The 14,468-nt window shown below is 42.0% G+C and overlaps 1 non-coding gene across 1 annotated transcript; it reads left to right on the top strand.

The window, feature by feature from the left end:
• The first annotated feature begins 10,551 nt into the window (after positions 1–10,551).
• On the top strand, positions 10,552–10,624 carry TRNAF-GAA (transfer RNA phenylalanine (anticodon GAA)). Its single transcript has one exon. It is a non-coding gene; the product is annotated as a tRNA-Phe (tRNA).
• The last annotated feature ends 3,844 nt before the right edge of the window (positions 10,625–14,468 follow it).

Here is a 14,468-nt window from a genome sequence, read left to right as displayed (position 1 = left end):
GAAATAGAATGGTCAGGAGATATAGCAATTTTACCAAGTCCTTTGACCAAACCTTGATTTCCATCCCCGAATGTGATAGCTCTTTGGGGATCTTGGTTTTTCTCAAAGGAGGAGAACATCCTTTTCTCCCCTGTCATGTGGTTTGTGCACCCGCTATCAATGATCCAACTTGAGCCCCCGGATGCATAAACCTACAAAACAAGTTTAGGCCTTGTTCTTAGGTACCCTAATGTTCTTGGGTCCTTTCACATTAGAAACAAGCACCTTAGGTACCCAAACACAAGTCTTGGAGCCCTTGTGTTTGCCCTCAACATATTTGGCAACTAATTTTCCTGATTTGTTAGTTAAAACATATGATGCATCAAAAGTCTTAAATGAAACATTGGGTTCATTTGATGCAATAGGAGATTTCTTTTTAGGCAATTTAACATGAGTGGATTGCCTAGAACTAGATGCCTCACTCTTATACATAAAAGCATGATGAGAGCCAGAGTGAGACATCCTAGAATGAATTCTCCTAATCTTATGTTCGGGATAACTAGCAGGATATAAAATATAGCCCTCGTTATCCTGAACCATGGGAGCTTTGCCCTTAACAAAGTTAGACAATTTCTTAGGGGCATTAAGCTTGACATTGTCTCCCTGTTGGAAGCCAATGCCATCCTTAATGCCAGGGCGTCTCCCACTATAGAGCATACTTCTAGCAAATTTAAAATTTTCATTTTCTAAGTCATGCTCATTAATTTTAGCACTAAGTTGAGCTATGTGATCATTTTGTTGTTTAGTTAAAGCTAGGTGATCATGGATAGCATCAACATTAATGTCTCTACATCTAGTACAAATGGAAACATGGCTAACAGTAGATGCAGAGGGTTTGCAAGCATTTAATTCATCAATCTTAGCATGTAACATGGCATTCTCATTTCTAAGATTGGAAATAGAATCGTTGCAAACATTTAAATCCTTAGCCTTAGCAATTAAATTATCATTCTCAATTTTAAGGCTAGAAAGTGATTTGTTCAACTTGTCAATTTTAGAAATCAAACTAGCATTATCATTTTTGAGGTTGACAAGAGAATCATCACAAACATTTAACTTCTCAACCTTAGCAATTAATTTAGCATTCTCATTTCTAAGGTTGGAGATAGTGTCATGGCACATGCTAAGCTCACTAGTCAATTTTTCACATTTTTCTATCTCCTGAGCATAAGCATTTTTAACCTTAACATGCTTCTTGTTTTCCTTAATAAGAAAGTCCTCTTGGCTATCCAAGAGTTCATCCTTCTCATGAATAGCACTAATCAATTCATTCAATTTTTTCCTTTAGTTGCATGTTTAAATTGGCAAAAAGAGTAAGCAAATCATCCTCATCATCACTAGAGCTAGCCTCATCACTAGATGTTGCATATTTAGTAGAAGCTCTAGATTTTACCTTCTTCTTTTTGCCGTCATTTGCTATGAGGCACTTGTGGCCGACGTTGGGAAAGAGAAGGCCTTTGGTGACGGCGATGTTGGCGGCGTCCTCGTCGGAGGAGGAGTCGATGGAGCTCTCATCGGAGTCTCATTCCCGACACACGTGGGCATCGCCGCCCTTCTTCTTGTAATACTTCTTCTTTTCCTTCCTCCTTCCCTTCTTGTCGTCGCCCCTGTCACTATCACTTGATAATGGACATTTAGCAATAAAATGACCGGGCTTACCACACTTGTAGCAAACTTTCTTGGAATGGGGCTTGTAATCTCTCCCCTTCCTTTGCTTGACGATTTGGCGAAAGCTTTTGATGATTAGCGTCATCTCCTCATTGTCGAGCTTGGAGGCATCGATGGGGAGCCTACTTGATGTAGACTCTTCTTTCTTCTCCTCCGTCGCTTTGAATGCGACGGGTTGCACCTCGGGTGTGGAGGTGGCACCTCGCTCGATGATTTGTTTGGAGCCTTTGATCATCAATTCAAAGCTCACAAACTTTCCTATAACCTCCTCGGGAGACATTAGCTTGTATCTAGAAACACCATGAATTAATTGAACTTGAGTAGGATTAAGAAAAAACGAGTGATCTTAGAATAACCTTGACCATTTTATGGTCATCCCATTTTGTGCTCCCGAGGTTGCGCACTTGGTTCACCAAGGTCTTGAGCCGGTTGTACATGGCTTGTGGCTCCTCTCCTTGGTTGAGCATGAATCGACCGAGCTCCCCCTCGATCGTTTCTCGCTTGGTGATCTTGGTCACCTCATCTCCTTCGTGCGCAGTTTTGAGCACATCCTAAATCTCTTTGGCACTCTTCAACCCTTGCACCTTATTATACTCCTCTCGACTTAGAGAGGCGAGGAGTATAGTAGTGGCTTGGGAGTTGAAGTGCCGGATTTGGTCGACCTCCTCCGAATCATAGTCCTTGTCCCCTTCCTTCGGTACCTGCGCTCCATACTCAACAATATCCCATATGCTTTTTGTGGAGTGAGGTTAGGTGATGCCTCATTTTATCACTCCACATAGAATAATCTTCACCGTCAAAAACCGGTGGTTTGCCTAATGGGACGGAAAGTAATGGAGTGTGTTTGGAAATGCAAGGATAGTAGAGGGGCATCTTACTATACTTCTTGCGCTCATGGCGCTTAGAAGTGGTGGATGCCGATTCAGAGCCGGAGGTGGAGGGTGACGAAGAGTCGATCTCGTAGTAGACCACTTTCTTCATCTTCTTCTTCTTGTAACCTCTCCGTTGTGACTTGATGGAGGAAGAGGATTCCTCCTTGTGCTTGTGGTCGGACTCCCTTGAGTGGGTTCTCCCCGAGCTTGCAGACTTGTCGCCGCTGGTCCCAATCTCCCTCTTGGCGGATGCTCCCGACATCACTTCGAGTGGTTAGACTCTAATGAAGTACCGGGCTCTGATACCAATTGAAAGTCGCCTAGAGGGGTGGTGAATAGGCAAATCTAAAATTTACAAACTTTAAACACAACTACAAGCCAGGGTTAGTGTTAGAAATAAGGTCGAGTCCGAAAGAGAGGGCGAAAACAAATCACAAGCAAATGAAAGCGGATGACACAATGATTTGTTTTACTGAGGTTCGGTTCTTGCAAACCTACTCCCCGTTGAGGTGGTCACAAAGACCGGGTCTCTTTCAACCGTACCCTTTCCCTCTCTCAAACGGTCACCTAGACCGAGTGAGCTTTTCTCCTCAATCAATTGGGTCACTTAGACCCCACAAGGACCACCACAACTTGGTGCCTCTTGCTTTGATTACAAAGGTGTTGAGAACAAGAATGGGGAAGAAGAAAAGCGATCCAAGCGACAAGAACTCAAATGAACACAAATATCTCTCTGTCACTAGTCACTAATTGTTTGGAGTGATCTTGGACTTGGGAGAGGATTTGATCTCTTGTTTGTGTCTTGGAGTGAAGTCTAGAGCTCTTGTATTGAATGCGTTTGTGTCTTGGAGTGAAGTCTAGAGCTCTTGTATTGAATGCAATGGCTGAAAACTTGGATGCCTTGAAGTGTGGTGGTTGGGGGGTATTTATAGCCCCAACCACCAAAATGGCCGTTGGGGAGGCTGTCTGTCGATGGGCACATCAGACAGTCCTATGCGCCACCGGACACTGTCCGGTGCGCCAGCCACGTCACCCAACCGTTAGGGTTCTGACGGTTTCGACCATTGGAGCTCTGATAGATTGGGGCACCGGACAGTCCGATGCCACACCGGACAGTCACTGTTCACTGTCCGGTGCGCCTTCTGGCACTGCTCTGACTCTGCGCGCGCTGTCCGCGCACTGTTCACGTTCATTATACACTTTTGTAGATGACCGTTGGCGTAGTAGCCGTTGCTCCGCATGGTACACCGGACAGTCTGGTGCTACACCGGACAGTCCGGTGAATTATAGCGGAGTGGCTTTCCAAAAACCCGAAGCTAAGCAGTTCAGAGTTGATCTCCCTGGTGCACCAGACACTGTCCGGTGGCACACCGGACAGTCCGGTGCGCCAAATCAGGGCAACCTTCGATTGGTTTTGCTCCTTTCTTTTTGAACCCTAACTTTAACTCTTTTATTGGTTTGTGTTGAACCTTTGGCACCTGTAGAACATGTAATCTAGAGCAAACTAGTAAGTCCAATTATTTGTGTTGGGCAATTCAACCACCAAAATCATTTAGGAAAAGGTTTGACCCTATTTCCCTTTCAAGGGGCCACCTGTCTGTGAGGAGGCAAGCAAATCATTTGCCTAGAAAGCACCCGCCCCCAAATAAACCTCGAGGCGCCGAGCCCAGGGTCGGGCGTGGTGGAGTAGAATAGGGGCGGCTGGGCGAACCAGAAGAAAACCACTCGAGCGGGTTCCTCGCCCGGCCTAAGACCGACCCGACGTATGTGACCGATCACATTAACAATGCTTGACACCAGGTCAAAATAAAGAGCTAGTTCGCCCCCCACTCATGATATGTGCAACCCCTTGGCTTACGAAGCATTCATGACCTTGCAAAGCCCTCTGGTCAACAACGCACTCATGACCTACGACCCCCTTGGCCTATGGAGCACTCATGACCTATCAGGCCTAGGCCTGAGAGCGCGAACCGTCCACAGGACCCACAACACAATTAACCACATCGAGACCTAGGCTACGGAAGCCAGGGGTCAGTGTGGCATAGAGATAGTAATGATGATGCCAAGGCCCATGCCACCCATGTCAATAGTCTTAATGAGCACAGACAGAGATGACAAGGTGCATACGAACAAATGGCTATGCCACGGTAAAGACACTCATTTTATCACGGTACAATGGCTCCTTCTCAAAGGGGCCACCGACCACCGACCCCCGCCATGTCCTCTAAAAGGAGGAGGTCGGCCATGAGGGTAGGGGTTGGCTGGCTAGGGACTGAGCGGACTAGGACCAAATGGACCAATACGAACCGAAGAAGACTAAGGACAAAAGACACGTGCCTTGAGAGACCTAAAGACCTGGAGGCCGAAGCCAAGGCTTACTGTCGGACTCCAGTTTCGTAGTCTTTAAGTCCACTCCCACATAAGAGACTTGGGAGCCTTTCCTCCCTCTCTCTCGCTTGTAACCCGCTTGTAACCCCTACTACGAGCATCGAGCAACAGATGTGCTGGTAACATGAGCTGCTGAAGACTGGATGTAGGGACGTTTTGACTGAATCAGTATAAACCTTGTGCATTTCGAGCACACCGCCCAGAGCCCAGAACACGCACATAGAAATTTACTTGTCAGAGCGAAGGTTCTAAACACAAATATTTGATGTGCTAGGTAGGAGACTTGCACGTTCTCAATGAACTTTCTAGGCTCCGAACGGCCAGCCGCGACGCTGATTGGGTCCCCAAGGCGATGATTCGCTTTAGGAACCTCGACTTTGTCCTCTACGGTAATGAGGAGAGGGTCAGGGCCCTGGAAGCCTGATCCTTCCTCCTAGGAGTCTCAACGCAATTGCGAGGGTCCACGATGGCCCCCGTGCTGTTCTCACTCTTAGAATGATCGCCTATTTCGGGAGCCTCGAGTTCATTACCAACAACGACGACGACGTTGTTCGGGCGCCGCCTACTTGGCTTTCTCCACCCGAGGACTCGAGCATCATTGCAGAAGCGCTCGATAGCCTCAGCCTCACCCCGTGTGGGTGAGGTGTGGGGCAAGGATCGTCCTTGCCCTCTAAGTTGTGGGGCAAGTCTCTAAGATTGCGACAGATTGCAATCCATATGGGACCCAACTCCCTGTACGATGATCTAAGGGCAACCAGTTTCTGGTCACCTCCAAAAGCAATGACATCCAGTTTCTGCCCCTCCTCCACACCTTAACCTCGTCGGCCAGGAAACCCAAGGAACCCACCGAGGCGCTGCATAGCCCCACGTTGCTAGCAGACAATCGCGTGTCCGAGCTACTCGGCTTCCCGGAGGAAGCAAGCTAATGTACGATAGGTGAGGCTCCATGGTCCATGTCGGCCTAGAAGGCATGGAGCTTCCGCACGACGGAGGAGTTAGAAGCGATGCTACTGACGCAACAGAAGGAGGAGGAGGACCTCGCTATAGCCACGACGCCAACAGGGCCAAAGCTAGCGCGAGGGTTTGAGGTCACGGCTAGCGGCAAGTGGAGGGCACAATCATGGTATCTAGGCGAGATGGAAGTGACAACGACAGCGTTCTTCTCCAGCTCCGCGAGCCTGAGGGACTGCATGTGCCAGGGCACGCAGACCTTCTCGTCGAGCACCTACGTAACCACCATGTTTGGGACGCCGCTACCGCTGATCACAGTTGACTCCGCTCCTTTTCCTTTTCCAACTGGTTCTTTCCGATAAGGTCTTGAATGTGCCGGCGTCAAAGCAGGAAGTAGGTTTATATGAAGAACGATAGTGTGGAATGAGACGCTTGTGGCCATCGAACCAGGATCTAATGGTTGAGATTTTTTAAGCTGGCGTGGCTGCACGGGATGAGAGCTTTGCGCTCCCGTTTAATATGAAGAAAGAAATAGGTAGATGAGAATAGCGAACCGACTCCCTGTCACACCCGGTTCTGGGCGCAAAACAGAATGCATAGCATATGTGTGCCAAGATCCATTTTCCACACATATGTTGACGTCACAAGTGTAATATATCAAAAGACAATGCAATAAAGGCGTAAAGAGAGTAGAATAGTCTTTATTACAACATCCAGATAATAGTATCTTAAAATGTATCATCAAAGTAAAGCGGAAATAACATGGGTAATCTCCCACAAGAAGATGGTCGGCGCATCGTTAGACTCAGTATTCATCGAAATCTCCATCAAGGTCTTCTTCCATCACCCTCTGATCAAAATATTAGCAAGGGTGAGCTCACTTATGGTCAGGGCTCAGCAGGGCAAAATTAATGCAAGTTTAACAAGGTGAGGCTAAGGTTAAGCGGTAAGCATTTTAGTTGGTCAATATTTTATTAGCAACACCTGTCTTACTAATAAGTGTATATCCCAAGTATCCCAATTAAACAAAGGTATAAGAGTATAACAAAAACACTTAAGTGAAACCACTTAAGCAAACCATTGGCAGATCATCATATCTCGATTTATTGTCCATCTTTAAGTTCAATTATCATGTGAGGGTCCAGGTTGCTCTTAACCGTGATCACGGCTGACATATCAGTTTTACACTCTGCAGAGGTGGTACAACTTTACCACAAGACGTGTATCCCATCTAGCCTTGGGTTGTACTGACCCTTAAACACTGCCAAGGTGAATGGCTAGGGATCCACTATGAGGTTTTTACAGGATACACTTAATACAAAGCAACCTGCTAAGGTTTCCAAGTCGGTGTGGAGGCCTTCTGGGCGAGGTACCTTAGCCAAGAATACGTCCCCATGTTAACATAAGCTGCCACCACTACCGCTCCCCCTCTTGCCCATATTTCAGGTAAGGTTGCTAGGTACTAAGCATATAAAGCTAATTACCATAGCCAGAGCCATGATAGCACTCGTGGTTGCACTATTATCCTAGGTGGTCACTCCATGTTCCACTTAATATGAAGTAATCTTGTTTAACCATCGGGTTAACACCATAATACCAATTTCATTTCCGGAACATTAATATCAATAACGAGTGACATCGAAATTATCAAGTTGAGCGGTAGCACAAATTTTGCAAAACATAGTATTTTCCCAGGGTGATCAAGGAGTACAGTTGGTAAATCTAGGAAATCCTTAATTAGGCAAATCCCATCAAATTATGCAATATATCCAAAAAGTAAACATTATTATATGCATTAATTGGGTACAAATAGAATATGTAGAAGGAGAATCCACTTGCCTTGCTCGAAAGTTTCCTGTGGGTCGTCCTCGAACGTGTTTGGCTCGTCTACCTCATAGTCCACTTCTAGCATCGATTTGCGTATCGTGCATATAAAAAGAATACGTACGCCCAAATAAATAAACATACACCAGTACAGGGGTAATAATTCACCATTGCATTCGCATTCATACATCACACTTATCATACTCATAAATACGTCTTAAAGCGTAAATACTTATTAATTCATTATGACTATTACTGCGAGTCAATATTGATGAAATTATGAGTAGGTGGCTATAATACTAGTTTTATCTAGTATAATATGTATTAACATTCTTTATGAAAATAAATGCTAATTATTTTCGTTATTACTAATAACAGACTAATAAATTTTATTCCTTTTATTTCTAAACAGAACTTATGTGTATAGCTAAAATGGTTTATTTATGATTCTTCTAACATTAATATTCTAAGAATCAATATAAATCACTAATTGGACTTTTAATAATATAATCATTGTTATTTTTACATAAACAAGTATTTTACTAATTCCAATAAATTAAGTGCTATACTTATAAACACATTTATTTTGGCTAGTAAAAATCTATTTTCATTACGACTAGTGATATTCTTTTAGTTTTCTCCTTTCTTTCTAAAAGAAAGTATCATTAATAATAATCGGAGAACAAAACATCTAATAACCTATAATATTTGTATTGCTAAGACTTCTATACCACTTGCTAATTCTATGTTAAGAAAAGCTTCTATTATCTATTAAAATGAACTTATGATTATAACCTTCCAAATAAATTCCAAAATTCATTGTGAACAAAATTAACTATGAAATTACTTATCTAGTGTTCTTACTACTAACATGCGTCTACCAATTTTGTCACACTTTATTTCAAATCCCAAATTCTAAATAAACCGCAAACCAATATCATGTCTAATAATAATAATTCACTAATTCATCACATATATATACCAAAAATCAATAGTTCACATACGCATGAATTCCGAATCACAACATTCTCATATTACCACATAATAATTACAAAAATTCATAAACTAATTCAAAACATGCTTTGGAAAATAAATCAATATTTTGGGGTTGTCTTCAACCTTGGACTTGCTCGTGTGAAGGGGGAAAGCTCGACGAGGGGAGGGGGGTCGGTCGAGTGGGGAAGGGGCAGGGGCTCGGCGTCGGGCGGGCTCCGGCGGGTGCTGCGCGGTCGACGAAGCTCCAGCGACGGTGTGGGCGAGCTCCGACGGATGGTCCGTGCACGACGCGACGGCGAGAGCGAGGAGAGTGAGGAGGACACGAGAGCTAGAGGTCCGGGCAGGGCTTCACAAGGGCGCGACTTGGCTTTTATAAAGAGAGGGAGGGGAGAGGAGAGGTCGCCGGGGGAGGGAAGAACGACCAGCGGCGGCTCATTAGCGCCATTAAATGGCGCGGCGGTTTCCTACTCGTAATGGGAATAGGAGGAATGGGGGGAGGAGAAACGGACACTAGTTAATGCTCCATAACCGAGGAGGTGAACGGGCGCGGGCCAGACAACTTGGGCGCGGGCGGCCGGGGTCATCGCGCGGCTGCGTAGTGCGTGGTCGGGGAAGGGAAAGGGAGGAGGGAGAAGGGGCCGGTGGGGCCCACCTGCTAGTGAGAGGAGGGGAGGGGGTTTTGGGGGCGGCGACTGTCTTGGCCAGCTAGGCCGGCGGCTGAGTTAGGGTTATGTTTCTGATTTTTTTCTTTTCTAATTAAAAATATAAATAAATATAAATAATTCAAAAATCATTACAATTATACCAAAATTATTTATAACTAATATATTTATTTGTGAACCAATAATTATTATATTATTTAATTGGATTTTCATTAAGAAGGAAATTCTACTAAAACATCTGAAATCAAACATGAATAAAACCAAAAATTATTCTAGATGCAAAAATAAAAATCAAACATTAGAAAGAACATTTATTATCCTAATTATCATTTATAAACTTAAATATATTATTTTAGTTGATGTTTTTTATAGTGTTACACTCCCACCATGCTCACCGTTGTCGTACTGATTTGTTCACTTTATCTTCTCTTTTCCTCTTTGAAAATATTCTTTTTTATCCTTTTGACGAAAATACGTGCTATGTGAAGCAATAGCTAAGCAAGTAGATTTGTCAAAACAACCTGAATATATTGATGATGATTTACAAGTGGAAGAAAATCGTAGCTTATCAATTTAGTATATATTCTCAATAAATATAAGGTTTTTACTATGTATAACAAGAGAGCAGCCAGACAAGGCCTAAAAATTCCCAGACCCAAGGCCCACCCTTCGGCAGGAGGAGGATTATCATTTCAGCACACCTAGAACTGTACAACCTTTTTATTCTTAGCACAAAAAATAATAATGTGACATAATTTGCTGTGTGGTACTCATACTAATATAGTAACAATAAGGTAGTTGATTGTATATTTGTATTGGGTATTTGGGTTTAATGAGGTTGGGTCTAGCGTTGAATTAAATAAATTCTAAGGTTTAAAAAATACTAACGTAATAGAAGATTAATTTATCATAGAAAATTGACTTGTCTTAATAAGTTTAAATATATAGAATGTCTCGTGTGAGATCAATAAATATTTTACAGCTCTAATCTGAAAGATGATAGAGTAAGAGAGATGATTGAAAGAAAGTTTCACTGGGTCGCTGGAGGTATGGATATACTTTTCGTGGTTAGCTAAAAGCGTCAAAATCTACAATCGAACCTTCATATATACTATATATAAATAAAATGAAGTTTGTAATTTTACTCAAGAGCGGGGATAGCTCAGTTGGGAGAGCGTCAGACTGAAGATCTGAAGGTCGCGTGTTCGATCCACGCTCACCGCAATTTTGATGTCTTTTTTTTTTACCTTTTTATTGAACTGTGGACTAACAGACTACACCAGGAACAAGTGAACCCTTCAAAATCATGCTATTGTCGAGTTGTTTACTCATTTATTAGACGTGCTGGTGATTGTGATTGGAAGGTTTAGTTACTAAACAGAAAAAAGCTACGAATCTTACTGCAGGTACAAAAGGTACAAGGTTATTAACTATAAAAAACACCGAATTAGTACTAAACCATCTTTGCTGAAATAAAAATGTTATTACTGACCAACAAAAAATGTATAATTATTACTGATAACATAAAGCTCTAAATTATATGGATGTTATTGGATAAATATATATCGCTATGAGCAGGCTATGAAAAATGTTACTGAACAAAAGAGATACATTTTTATTCGAACACGTAACTGTTGATGTTTACTAGACAAAATTGCATTAAGTACTGTACATTCTATGATTGTTACTGAGAAGAAAAAGGAACTACTGGCGTTACTGACCAGTGACCAAATATTGTTTACTAGACAAAATCTAATGTTGTTACTGGTTCAAAAGAATTATGTTTTTTTGTCACTTACATGGTCAACCCAGTCTAGCTTCATCCGTCATTGCTGAGAGTGGCCTCTTGCCCAGTACCTTCCAACAGTAATTAGAGTGGGTCTCTTGGCCAGTACCTTCCAACAACGTCTTACGGGAATGACTATGGAGGTCCTAGACTGTTCAGAATCATCGAAAGTAGCGACAGGTACCGGCTTCTTGCCACGGTTTTGCAACAACCTTTCGACAATGTCGCACTGTCATATCTCTAGCAGTCCTTTTTATGCTGGTGGCCGAATATACTGAATGCTCAGGATCCATTAACTGCAAAAAAGTATCGTTATGTATAATTAGTGTGTCATTCTATAAAATTACCCACTACTAATTATAATTACGTATAATTAGTGTGTCATGTTATCAAATCAGAATGGTAAAAACTTAAATGAAAAAAATTACTGAATCCCTAAACCTAGATAATTACAGAATAATGTAATAATGGTTAGTGAGCCGTTTAAAAATTAGTATAAAATATGTAATTGCTTCATAGTACACTTATTAATGTAATTATTATTGAATGAAAAAATTGTTACTGGTCGGTCAATGTCTATCATATATCTATTATATTATTATTGATTATAATTATCAACTTACTCGAAGGATGCCATAATTCTTTTCATCACTGTCAGATTTTTTGTCGAGATCCACATTGTGTTTTATTATGTTCATGCTGAATACACTTCACTGAGGTGTTGCCTCAGACAACGCGACGCCACTTTGCAGATTGTCGAGGTAGTAAAGCTACAGAAAAAGATAAAAAAATATAAAACAAAATTCCTTGCAAAAAACAAAACATATATATTACTGAGCAAAAAAATAAAACTTACGACAAGAAAAAGTGCACATCCCTGGATAGTGGGTATGGTTGCTTTCTTGTAACGATCACTCATGAATTTCTCTGTTTCAACTTGAGATCGCCACAAATAGGCTGACACCAATCATACCGGTGTGTTGTCTCCAAAACTTGCACATGGACAAAATCATTACCAGCTATATTCAAGCTGGTTGTAGGAAACAAAAGAGAATTGCTTGCAAGAACAAAAAACATTGTAAAATTCAATCGTCCCCATGTTTTGTATGGTCGGTGATCATTTTTTCAACAATCCAATGAGGGACCTCCTTCGAGTAGAGCTTGTTATATGCAGATATTCCCTTTGCACGATCATCTATGAATATCTTAAACATTCCATTTTCCTTATATAATTTTCTATACATAATAAAATAATAGAAAACAATTACTGAACATGTGGCTACTAAAAAATGGAAAATAACCAATAAAATGAGTGTTATTGTTACTAACATGAAACTAGCTCTGACAGAAGTCATGGACTAGTAGTCCAACTGAGAAAACTTGTCTTCTCCCCTTGGTAATCCAGTAACAATTTAAACAGCCTATGCTGTTATTGGTAAGGGCCGTCCACCAAATTCGATCCATAGAGGAGAGTCATACACATTGGACAATAGGAGACCGGCGAGTATCCGATCCTCAATTGATTAAATGTTCATTTGCAGTAATGAACCGAAGCCTAACTGCTTTATCCTTTCTTTGAGCCTATCGGGCATCAACAATGTTACGTTCTTCAACGCCGATGGAGCACATCTTATTGTAGCATAGTACCCATGCTTTTGCTCAATGGATATAAACATTGTCCGCGACATTGAAACGTAAAAAAATCATATGCAAAAGAAAAAAATATATATCTGTACCCCGCCCCTATATTACTAACTCTGCTAACTTCAAGAAAAATATTTACTGTCTGCCCGTAATATAGTACTATACATTAGAATGTTACCGATTAAACTATATATCACTAACTCTTGGACGTTCTTACTGAATATTCTACTTTGCTATTGAGTACTCGCCGTTGTTACGGACTATGCTCGTAAAACAAATTTAGACAAACAAAAATCTATATATGCACATATTACTAATGTTCGACATTATTACTGAATATTCAGAGTTATTACTGACTCCAAAAGTTAGTGATTTCAGAAAGAATTGAAAAAAAACTGATTGTTCGACGTTGTTACTGACTACACTCAACAAATCCCGTCGAAAAAAATCAGATTACTGTTGTTCAACGTTTGTTACTTAAAGTTCTGAGTTATTACTGACTTCAAACGTAAGTGAATTCAAAAAGAATTAAAAAATCATATTCGACATTGTTACTAACTATTCTCATAAAACAACTTCACACAAAAAACTATATACACATATTACTATTGTTCGACGTTATTACTGACTACACAATAAAACAATTTCAAAAAATTAAAAAAAAACTATATTATCTGTTTGCTGCCTGTTCGAGGTTTTTACTGAATGTTACACGTATTACTGATCGGTAATAATTGAGAATGCGTGTATATTATATTACTTAAAAAATATACTATGTACATGATAATATGCCTACAAAAATCGTTTGCTGACAAAAATATTTTGAGAATAAACAAAAACCATAGTATCGTCACCCCGCCACAACAGATTATTTTCTGAAAACAAATCAAAAAACCTGCAGATAAATGTTTTCATCTAGAAATGTACAACATGCATAATCTAGTAATAACTTGCACCCCAAACCCTGTATACAAAAACAAAAAAAATCTAGAGAAACTGCATTGAAAAATCAAAACAATGATGATGGAGAGAGTGGGAAACTCTACCTGTAGCGACCCGTGATGACAAGTCCACAACAACAACTGATGTCCTTTGATTCCCGGATCGGTGCAGTCCAAAAATGCAAAACCCCTAGGGGCAATTCGGGGCGGCGCTGGACAACAGTGCGAAAATAAGAATGGATTTCGAAATTGGAAATCGGCGAAACCCTCGGTTGGGAAAAACTATCCCCTCCTCCTGGATTGGTTGGGTCCGTACCGTAATGGTGACACCGGCCCAGTGTGGGCCCACGCGAGTGAGGGCGATATGGCCGGTGCGGCCGCGCGTGTTCGGATAGTCGGGTCGGGTGAAGCTTCACCCTAGGTGATATATCTCTACTATTCCTTAAGACGGTAAGGAGGGCGTCCACCGCATTCACCACGCGGCTCCGCCCTCCTACCGCGTCGCTTCCCCCCGCTAATTTCGCTGCGGCGCCGTGTGAGGCCCCATCTTCTTCCCTCGCTAATCTCGCTGCGGCATCCAATGGCTCCGCCCCCGCCCTCCACCCCACCTATCCACGCACGCGTGGCCTCCCTCGTGTCCCACCTCAATCTCCTACGGATGTCCCCGCCCTTGCTCCCCTGCGGATGTCCCCATATC

Source organism: Zea mays, chromosome 5 (assembly GCF_902167145.1).
Source record: "Zea mays cultivar B73 chromosome 5, Zm-B73-REFERENCE-NAM-5.0, whole genome shotgun sequence".
Lineage (NCBI taxonomy): Eukaryota > Viridiplantae > Streptophyta > Magnoliopsida > Poales > Poaceae > Zea > Zea mays.
The sequence above is the reverse complement of the archived record's forward strand: the minus strand, read 5'-3'. Positions and strand labels throughout refer to the sequence as shown.